The sequence below is a fragment of the Rhinopithecus roxellana genome, chromosome 12 (assembly GCF_007565055.1).
Source record: "Rhinopithecus roxellana isolate Shanxi Qingling chromosome 12, ASM756505v1, whole genome shotgun sequence".
Taxonomy (NCBI): Eukaryota; Metazoa; Chordata; class Mammalia; order Primates; family Cercopithecidae; genus Rhinopithecus; species Rhinopithecus roxellana.
The window spans coordinates 94313768-94324865 of NC_044560.1; the positions used below are offsets into that span (position 1 = coordinate 94313768).

An 11098-nucleotide genomic window follows, 5' to 3' on the forward strand; every position below is an offset into this window, starting at 1 on the left:
AAGAATAATCATACATTTTCTGATGAACTGTTAGCCTTGGCTTCATCAGGCTGATGTTTTGGAATCTGGCAGGTTAGCAGAAGCAAAAGATAGTTGATTTTTGCTTTCAGTGTTTTCTCAAGTTGTTTGTTAAGTTTGGCTCTCAAATTTCTACGTTTATTTAGTAACTGAATTTCCTCATGTTGTAAGGTTTGTGAGTTCAGAGTGAGTAAAATATTGCTTTTTCTTTGCTTATTTACCTTATCATAGAATTTTCAAAGTTTATCTTGCTCATTTGGGGCCTTTATATGATATTAAGAGATAATTGTTTTAATCAGATAATTGATATTATCTGATTAAAGGAGAGTAATTTTTGAATCCAGAGCCTTTTGACCTTATGAGAAAGATTTTTTTTTTTTTTCCTCTAAGACTTCTTGTATCCTTCTTGTGTTAGAAGTGGGGAAAAAAGAGTTAAAATTATTACAGAGCATGAAAAAAATTTCAGGATTAGTTTCCCCAGAATTTAGAAAAGTGTCTTCCTTTATGTTTTTTTTTTCTTTTTTGAGATGGGGATCTTGCTATGTTGCCCAGGCTGGTCTCCAACTTCTGGCCTCAAGCCATCCTCCCATCTCAGCCTCCTGAGTAACTGAGATCACAGACAGAAGCCACTAAACCCAGCCAGAAAGTTTCTTTGTGACTTTTTCTCTTTTCCTTTTTGGGAAACATTTCTGCTTCTCCTCATCAGGAAGTATTTGCTTGTGTATACAGTAGTTATGTACTTGGGTAGGAGGTTGTGTTTAACAAATGTTTACTGTTTGAAACCATAGACCTTAATGACCTCAGTGCACACAGGAATAAGACCCCAACAGCCTAATGCAGATGATGGATGACGCTGGCCAGGCGTCGGCCACAGGGAGAGCTGCCAAGTGAAGTGGACCAAGGCTTTGCTCAGTCCTAAGCTGATTGGTTTCAGGCAGTAAGGCAGACCCAATGCTGCCAGGTCTTCCCAGTTTTCAAGAGAGGATAGAAATCACAGTATTTTTCTTTGTGAAATCTGATATTTAAATGGTGACAATTAATTACATTTTTTTCCCCTAACAATGCTGAGTAGGTTGGTGGAAGCCGCTCAAGCCCTGCCAGTTGTTGCAACCTCGTGTCTGACTTAATGATTGTCGTCTGCCAATCTGGACACAATTTTTCTTTACAAAGCCAATATATCAAAATGTAAATGTCTTTTTTTTTTCAGTCAGACTGTTTACTTGTATATTAAAATTTTCTAGAGCTTTTGACTTTGAAAAATGTCAAACCAATGAAAAAGTGAATGAAGAATACAGGGGACACCTGCATATCCCACGCCCTTCACCTGGGCTTGGTAAATTAGATTTACCAACTCTTAATATTTTGCCAAATTTATTTTGCTGCTCCTATTTTGTTGGACTAGTTTAAGTTGCAAAAGTCATAGTATTGCACACCTAAATTTTCTGTCATGCTATTTCCCAAGAATATTCGTCTACATAATGATAATGCTGTTATCATATCTAATAATTTTTTTTTTTTTTTGAGATGGAGTCTCGCTCTGTCGCCCAGGCTGGAGTGCAATGGCATGATCTTGGCTCACTGCAACCTCCGCCTCCTGGGTTCAAACGATTCTCCTGCTCAACCTCCCAAGGAGTTAGGATTACAGGTGCCTGCCACCATACACAGCTAATTTTTGTATTTTTAGTAGAGACGGGGTTTCACCATGTTGGCCAGGCTGCTCATGAACTCCTGATCTCAAGTGATCTGCCTGCCTCAGCCTCCCAAAGTGCTGGGATTACAGGCATGAGCCACTGCGTCCTGCCCTGTGTCGGTTTTTAAAAGGCCTTTATGATAGATTTCTATAATTTTGTTTAATTGACAATTAAACATATTTTAATTTCCCTCTGGCATGCCAGACCTTTTCTCTCTGTACTTTGAGATGTAAATTTTGCTACCTGATTTTTCACCTAAGAGTTGTTTTCTTTAATATGCAAATTTAGGATTATTTAGCTGGCAAGTGTCTAGGGTAATGAAAGAGTTTATCGAGAGTTTCAAAGTCTAAGATACTGTTAACCCAAAATATCTGAGACAGATCTCAGTCCATTTAGAAAGTTTATTTTGCCAAGGTTAAGGAGGCTCCCATGACCCAGCCTCAGGAAGTTCTGATGACATATGCCCAAGGTGATTGGGATGCAGCTTGCTTTTGATACATTTTGGGGAGACATGAAACATCAATCAATATACGTAAGATGTACATAGGCTTGGTCCAGAAAGGCAGGACAAATTGAAGTAGAGAAGGGGCTTCCAGGCCATAGGTAGATAAGAGACAAATTCATTTGAGTTTCTGATTTGCTTTTGCAAAAGAAGCAATCAGATGTGCATTTATTTCAATGAGCAGAGGGATGACTTTGAATAGAACGGGAGGCAGATTTGCCCCAAGTAGTTCCCAGCTTGACTTTTCCCTTTAGCCTAGTGATTTGGGGGTCTCAAGATTGATTTTCTTTCACATTTCTCCCTTTTTCTTTTTAAAATCTTTTGGAGAAAGCATCTTAGAAGAAAACAAGTCTCTGGTCTCAGGTTTCATCTCATCGCTTATAGCTAGGACAGTTTATTCCTAGATAGGTGTGTCCCATGTTATCAGGAAAGCTTATTTTCAGCAGGTTGTGAAGTCTCACATCCTATGAAGAGAAAATAGAGAAAGAAAGGGAAAAAACAGCAGCAAACAAACACATAAAAAGAACAATTCTGGAAAATCAATATAGGCCATGTTACCCTGAAGCCCACACATCAGTAGGCAGGTATGAAAATGGGCTTGTGTATGTAAATAGGCTGTGGTTGTTTTCTTTGAAGTTTAAGTTGTCTGGCGTCAGTTTGCAGGATTTTAAGAAAGCACAGCTTAGTTTTCAGTGATTTCAAATTAGGAAAAATGGGGGGGAAAGGAAAAGAAGAATAAAGAAATGGAAAACATTATTTTAGAGACTTGTAGCCAGGAAAAATTTTGGAATTCAGTCCAAGTTGTAGAAAATAACAAAAATTGGAAAACATTAAGCAAAACTGGAATCTAATAACAGATCTACTATAGTTTATTTTGAAGCATAATTTTCTCTCTCCATTTTCCATTTTCACTAACGACAAGTTGTAGTACAAATTCATTTGCAAAATAAGTTTTAGTCTTATTTTACTTGGCCTGAGTATTTGCATAAAGCCAGCAAGAATAATTATTTGCCAAATAGATTCTTTTTTTTTTTTTTTTTTTTTTTTTTTTTTTTGAGACAGAGTCTCATTCTCTTGCCTAGGCTGGAGTGCAGTGGCACGATCTTGGCTCACTGCAAGCTCCGCCTCCCAGGTTCATGCCATCCTCCTGCCTCAGCCTCCTGAGTAGCAGGAACTACAGGCACACACCACCACGCCCAGCTAATTTTTTGTATTTTTAGCAGAGATGGGGTTTCACCATGTTAGCCAGGATGGTCTCAATCTCCTGACCTTGTGATCCGCCTGCCTCAGCCTCCCAAAGTGCTGGGATTACAGGTGTGAGCCACCACTTGGCTTTGCTGGAACTTTATTTCATAAGAAATCTCAGATTCAACTTTAATGCCTTAAGCCCAGATGGGCCTGCAAATATCTGTATTAATTGGGTGAATTCCTCACTTTGAGATCCCAAGAAAACTTGGGACGGCTGGGCCTATCAGAAAGTGACATTCTTGCCACAGGTCCGGAAACTGTACAGGGACTGTGTAGACAAGGTATTGTTGCAGGATCCTTGGGGTGTAATTTTTCTGGCCAGAAACCTCTTTGGCTGGTGGTGCCTTTGCCCAAGTTTTGCTCAGGCTTGCTGGGGTTATTTTGCTCACTTGGCCTGCCAGGCTGTGCTCAGCTCCCACTACTGGCCTGGGTCCCACACCTGCCAAGGGTGAGTCGGGGGTGGAATGGTGAGGGGTGTGTGAGCGAGCATGGGGTCCAGCTACTGCGCAGTCAGACATGCCAGCTGCTGCAGCAGGGTGGACAGCTCCAGGTGCTAGCATGAGTGCTGGCTCTCTGTGAGGCTGTAGACAGACCAGGTGTACCACAAACAGCTTCCATAGCTGGCACTGGGGAACACAGTGGCACCTGGAAGCTTGGAGATGCCAGGAACTGCAGAGCAGAGCCCCCAGGTCTGGGCTCCCTGAAGGGCTGAAGCTCCCTGAAGCTCCCTGAAGGAAGCTCTTCTTTCCTTCTCTTCACCTGCAATGTGGTGAGTAAGGGGCATGTCTCACCCCTGTTTGTGTTACAGCTCTTTTAGCCTTGCCATTCAGTGGTTCCCGAGTTCTTGTCCTGCAACCAGGAAGAATGAGGTACTCAGACAAGTGGAGGGTGAGCAAGGTGAAGAGCAACTTTATTGAACAATGGAACTGCTCACAGGAGACCTGCAGGTGGTAGTTCCTTTCCACAGCCAGGGTGCCTTGATGAGTGTTCAGCTCCTCCTAGTGGATAAGGTAGGTCCTCTCTGCTAGGCAAGTCATCCTGACAAGCGTTCAACTGTTAGCAGAGAGGGTAGCTCCTCTCTGTAGCTGGTCGTCCCATTGTCTGTACAACTCTCAGCAGAGAGGAGGTCCTAGAGTGGGTAGCTCCTCTCTGCAGCTGGTTGCTCCATTGTCTGTTCACCTCTGGCTGAGCCCAGGGCTTTTATGGGCCTCAGAGGGGAGGAAGGGCATGCTGATTGGTTCATGGACAGTCACGGGTGGGCCTGGAAAAAGCACCACAAGTTCCCACTCCATCTGTAGGACTGGCAGCCCAGCCCCCAGCCTTCAGGCCCTCCCTGGCCTGTTGGTGGGGCCTCATCAGAGATCTGCCCCCTTCCACCCGGGAGCCTGTCTGCTTCTGGCTGTCATTCATGGCACCCAGGTTGTAGGTGCCAAGGGTCACCAGTGCCAAGCTTCCTTCAGCCCCCCATTGGCTTCCCTTCTATGCTTGTTGGTGCCCAAAGTTGGAGGGGCTGAGGTGGCAGGGAGCTGGTGTGTCAGCCCTGCCCCAAGCATGTGCACACCCAGCTGGGCTGTGACAGTGCTGGGGTTCAGCCCCGACTTTGCTCCAAGACCAGAGTGGAAGCTGACATCGGAGAAGCCAGGCAGTGGGAGCAGACATTTCTGAATCTGCAAAAGCTGGGGGGGCCTTCCCAGGCCCCCAAGAGAGCAGGGATACCTGGGTCTCAGCATTAATAATGTATAATCATTTAGGTCAATGTACTAATTTCCATTTTGATTTTTCTTTGTTCCATAAATTATTTAGAAGCATATCTCTAATTTCAAAGGAGTTAGGTACTTTCCCATTATATTTAGTGTAACCTTGATTTCTGGGTAATTTCATTATAATCAGAAAATCTATTCCAAATGATTTCTCTTTTTTGAATTTTTTTTGAGCTCATATTTATGATGCAGCATATGACCAATTTCGGCAAATGTTTTATGAAGCTACATTTTTTTTTTTTTGAGATGGAGTCTCACTCTATTGCCCAGGCTGGAGTGCAGTGGTGTGATCTCAGCTCACTGCAACCTCTGCCTCCCAGGTTCAAGCAATTCTCTGCCTCAGTCTCCTGGGTAGCTGGGATTACAGGCACCCGCCACCATGCCCGGCTGATTTTTTTTGTGATTTTAGCAGAGAGAGGGTTTCACCATATTGGCCAGGCTGGTCTTGAACTCCTCACCTCATGATTCACCCACCTCTGCCTCCCAAAGTGCTGAGATTACAGGCATGAGCCACCGCACCCGGCCTACATGTTTCTTTTAATTAGTATTTACATGGTGTATTTTCTCCCATACTGTCTTCCCAAAGTGTTTATGCCCTTATATTAAAGTGTGCTTTTTGTGGGTAATTTGTAGGGTTTTTAAAAACTCCATCTGGAAATGTGTTTTTTAAATTAAAATACTTAGTTTATTTGCACTTAATTATATACTGAAGTCATATTTGCCATCTTTCTATTTATTTTCTATTTGAACTACCTGTTTTATGTTTGGTTTTTCCTTCTCTCAAAAGAGCAATATTTTGGGTGAAAATGCATTATCAGTTCATTTATCTTATTTTAGCTTGTTAAACATTATTTTTAATGATTTCTCTAGATATTAAAACATAAATCTTTGACTTAGCACAGTTCAACACAAATGATTAGTTTTATTACTTTTCTAATTTTGATAAATAATTAGATTACTCTAACTTCATTTACTCTCTTTATTTTTCATGCTATTTTTGTCATAATCTTTCATTTTCAATAGTTTTAAGTCCCACAAGACCTTATTATTATGTTGTAATTATTATTAATTTGTATCTACATACATATTTTCCCTGCCCTTGAGGTGCTCTTTATTCTTTTTTGCATTTTTGTGTTTCTTCCTTTTTTTCTGCCTGAATAACTTATCTCACTTTTTTTTGTCTGGAACTGTTTTTATTTCACATTTAAAGCATTGTAATTTAAAATAATTTTTATTTTGAAATAACTTCAAACTTAGGGAAAAATTGAAAGAATAGTACAAAGCAATCCTGTATGCCCCATACCTGGATTTATTAAGTTTTAACATTTTATAACATTTACTTTATCATTCTATCTATATAAATATATTATTGCTGTTTTTATAATTTTCAGCACCATTCTAGAGTAATTTGCAAATATCATGCTCCTTTACCTTTTAATACTTCAGTGAATATTTCCTAAAAACAAAAATACCCTCTTATATAGGAGTTATCAAAATCAGGAAGTTAAATATTGAAATAACATATTTATACAATCTAATATCTAATTTATATTCCAATTTTGTCTATTGTCATAATGCCTTTTATAGCATCCCTCTCTTCCAAGATTATATATTGCATTCGTTATTTTTCTTTTAGTCTCTCAGCATTTTTTTGTTTTTCTTGACATTTTTTGAGATTAGAAACTACTTATTTTATGGAACATTCCTCAATTTGGGTTTCTTCGATGTTTCTTCATGATTAGATTCAGGTTTTACATTTTTGGCTAAAATGCTATATAGATGGTGTATTCTTAGGATTGCACATCTGGATACACACTGTATCTATTTGTTCCTTATTGGTGATGTTAATTGTGATCACTAAGTTTAGATGTTGTCCAGTTTCTCTATTATAGATCTACTATTTTTAATGTTTGTACTCAATAAATCCTTAGTGGATAGATAGCTTGCAACTACGTAAATAAAAAGTTTGAGAGTCAGACTTTTTCAAAGAGGATGTGACTCACAGGAATGACCAGCCTACCAGCAGCACTGGCCAGAGCTTGCATAGAAATGGCAGCTGTGTTGAGGGGAAGCATTGCCTGAGCGTGTGGCCAGGGCTGGTCTGTAGAAGTGGCTGCTGGATGGGGAGAGTGTGGCCTGAGTGCGTGGCTGTGTAGTCCACTGAGGTAAGTTGGAGTGAGTACTACGGCCCTTCCACGCACCAGTTTACTCACTCTAAAGCTGAATAAGGAAGAAGAATGAAGCCAGCAACATAAGTACCTTCCTGCAGCCATCACATTTCAGTGCCCCTCTGTTGCCCTCTATTGACAGAGCCTCACATTGCACCGGCTGGGGCGGGAGAAACGCTGTCAGGAGAGGCAGGTAGCACATCCACATCCATGTTTTCTGAGACAGAGGGAGCTCCCTCTCAGGTTTGGGGACTGGGGCTGAGAAGGTGTAAACTAATTCTTGCTAGACATGTGAGTGACCAGTTGTCTACTGAGGGGTGGGGATAGAATGGGAAATTGAGTATGAGCATTTTATGTTTTATTTCCTGTGTTGAGGCATTGTGTTACAGGCTTCATATACATTGCTTTTACTCCTTACAAAAATCCTGAGAGGTGAGTGTAATTAGTCACATTTTACAGATGAGGAGATTCAGGCTGAGAAAAACTCAGAATGGTTAAGTAACTTGTTCAAGATTATACAGTAAATGAGTAGTGGGACCAGAATTAAAATCCTAGCCTGTCTACCTCCACAGCTGTTATTCTTGCCAGGATACCATACTTTTTTTTTTTTTTTTTTTTTTTTTTTTGAGATGAAATTTTTCCCTTGTCACCCAGTCTGGAGTGCCATGGTGCAATCTCAGCTCACTGCAACCTCCAACTCTTGGGTTCAAGCGATTCTCCTGCCTCAGCCTCCCAAGTAGCTGGGATTACAGGCGTCTGCCACCACACCCGGCTAACTTTTATATTTTTAGTTGAGACTGGGTTTCACTGTGTTAGCCAGGCTGGTTTCGAACTCCTGACCTCAGGTTAGGATACCATATTTCAGATGACATTTATGTAAGTGTGGTTTTTTATAGGCCCCATCATGTGGATGCTTCCAGGGCAGAACAAAGCTGGGTTTCTGAATTTATCCTGCTTGGTTTTCCAGTGACCCCATTTCAACAGGATCCTCTCCGTTGCCTTTCTTTTCCTCTACTTCAGCTCAGTCCCAGACAATTGGCTCATTGTCACCCTGATCTGCCTGGACATGCATCTCCACACTGCCATGTACTTCTTCCTCTGAATCCTCTCCCTGCTGGATATGGGCCATATCATCACCACCATGCCCCAGATGTTGGTGCATCTTGTCATTCACTCTCAGGCCATCACCTTTGCTGGCTGTTGGTTGCAGATGTATGTGTTTGGTGTCTTGGGCCTGAGCGAGTGCATATTCTTTGCAGTCATGGCTTATGACCAATATGTGGCCATTTGCCACCTGCTGCGTTATACTGTCATCCTCATTTGGGACTGTACACATGCTTGGTAGTTGGGACATGGGCCTGTGGTTTCTTCTCCCTGATTCATACCTTTCTCACTGTGAGGCTGCCATATTGTGGACCCAACACAGTCAACCACTATTTCTGTGAAGGCCCCTCGATACGGAGCTTGGCTTGCAGGGACACCCGCTTCATTGAGATGGCAGGTCTGGTCATCAGGGTCTTTATGGTTGTTGTCCCACTGTCTCTCATTCTGGCCTCCTACATTCATATTGCCGTGGCCATGCTCAAGATTAAGTCCACCCAGGGCCGCTGCAAAGCTTTCTCGACCTGTGCCTCCCCCCTGACCGTGGTCACACTCTTCTATGCTCTGGTCACTTTTTTCTACATGAGGCCCAACTCCAGCTATTCTCCTGAGCTAGGTAAGCAGATCTCATTCTTTTACAGTGTCTTCATGGCTCTGCTCAACCCTGTGGTCTACATTCTGAGGAACAAGGACATTAAGCAGGCTTTTCTCAAAATGATGGGGCATAGTAGGGTTGCCTAGTGAACTGGGAGCCAGGAGAGGCCTGGGGTGGAATGTCCAATGTTGAAGAAAGGTACAGCAACTGTAATGTGCAACTAACATTGTGCATTTGAACCAACACAGTACTTGGTCAGTGGAACAAATGTGCATGAAACCAACATGGCTGTCTTGATCCACTTGCTTCATTGTGGTGCAGTAACAAACAAATCTGTAATTTCAGCATCTTACAACAGCAAAAGTTTATTTATTGCTCACATTCCATGTTAGTTGTAGGTTGGCTATGGCCTTGTGCAGTCTCAGATCCACACCGAAGGAGAAGCCCTTATCTGGAACATGCCATTCTTATGGCAGAGGGAAAGGAACAATGTCCAAAACAAATGATGACTAATAAAGCATTTCAGAAGTGATGCACACCTCTTGGCTCACATCCCAGTGGCCAAAGCAGGTCACATGGTCAAGTGACGGCAAAGAGGCAGGAAGTATTTTCTTCCTGCAGAGAAGTAATGCGTATCAGAGGACAATGGACAGGCATGCATAATTACTCTACAGGGAGGGCAGCAAATAACAGAGATAATGATATAATCTACCATAATACCACAGCAACCAATAGAATACATGTAACCAACATGGAACATGGTAACTGTGTGACATGGCGCATGGAAACAGTAGGGAGCCAAAGTGATTTAAGCAAAGTAGAACATATAAACAATATCTGCTGCCAACACAGAAAATTAAGATGATGGTATATGGAACCAATACAGCCCACAGACCTGACTTGGTGCATGTAATCAATGTGGTTCAGGGGGCTAACATGGTATACTCTGCATTGTGTTGTGGAAAGACAGAACTTGATATTCAGTGACCTGGGTTCTAGTGCCAACCTTGCCAACTTGCTGTGTGTGTGACTTTGGGCAATTTGTTTCCTCTCTCTAAATCTCACTTCATTTATCTGTAAAATTAACACATTGAACATAAGGGTCCTCAAAGCCTGTTGTGTCTCTAAAATTGTATGCCACAATAGGCAGAGTAGGCATGGTGTATGAAACTCAAATGCAATAAATTTGTGAAAGTCCTCTGTGAACCATAAAACGAACAAGGAAACCATAGAAGAATAAGAATTGCTGCAGACCAGGCACAGTGACTCATGCCTTTAATCCCAGCAATTTGGGAGGCTGAGGTGAGAGGATTGCTTGAAGCCAAGAGTTTAAGAGCAGCTTAGGCAACAAAGTGAGACCTGCCCCCTGCCCCACCGATCTCTATAGAAAAAAATTACCTGGGCACAGTGATGTGCACCTGTAGTCTCAGCTACTCAGGGGGCTGAGGTGGGAGGATCACTGGGGCCCAAGAACTTGAGGCTTCTTTGAGCTATGATTGCACCACCGCACTCCAGCCTGGGTGACAGAACAGGACTCCCATCTCTAAGAAAAAAAAAAAGGGTTGCTGCTATGTGTGCTGCTCATCTGTAAACCACAATGGGCAGCATACCTAGCAGTGATTCATTCTTTTAAGACTTAAATGACATTGGACTTTCTAAGAATCTGTGATAGTTAATACTTAGTGTCAACTTGATTGGATTGAAGAATGCAAAGTGTTGACCCTGGGTGTGCCTATGAGGGTGTTGCCAAAGGAGATTAACATTTGAATCAGTGGGCTGGGAATGGCAGACCCACCCTTAATCTGGATGGGCACTATCTAATCAGCTGCCAGCGTGGCTAGAATATAAGCAGGCAGAAAAACGTAAAAAGAGCAGACTGGCCTAGCTTCCCAGCTTACATTTTTCTCCTGTGCTGGATGCTTCCTGCCCTTGAACATCGGACCCCAGGTTCTTCAGTTTTGGGACTCAGACTGGCTCTCCTTGTTTCCCGACTTGCAGATGACCTATTGTGGGAC

General features: G+C 42.3%; 1 pseudogene; it reads left to right on the forward strand.

Moving 5' to 3' along the window:
• The first annotated feature begins 8291 nt into the window (after positions 1 to 8291).
• On the forward strand, positions 8292 to 9229 carry LOC104669062 (annotated as a pseudogene).
• The last annotated feature ends 1869 nt before the right edge of the window (positions 9230 to 11098 follow it).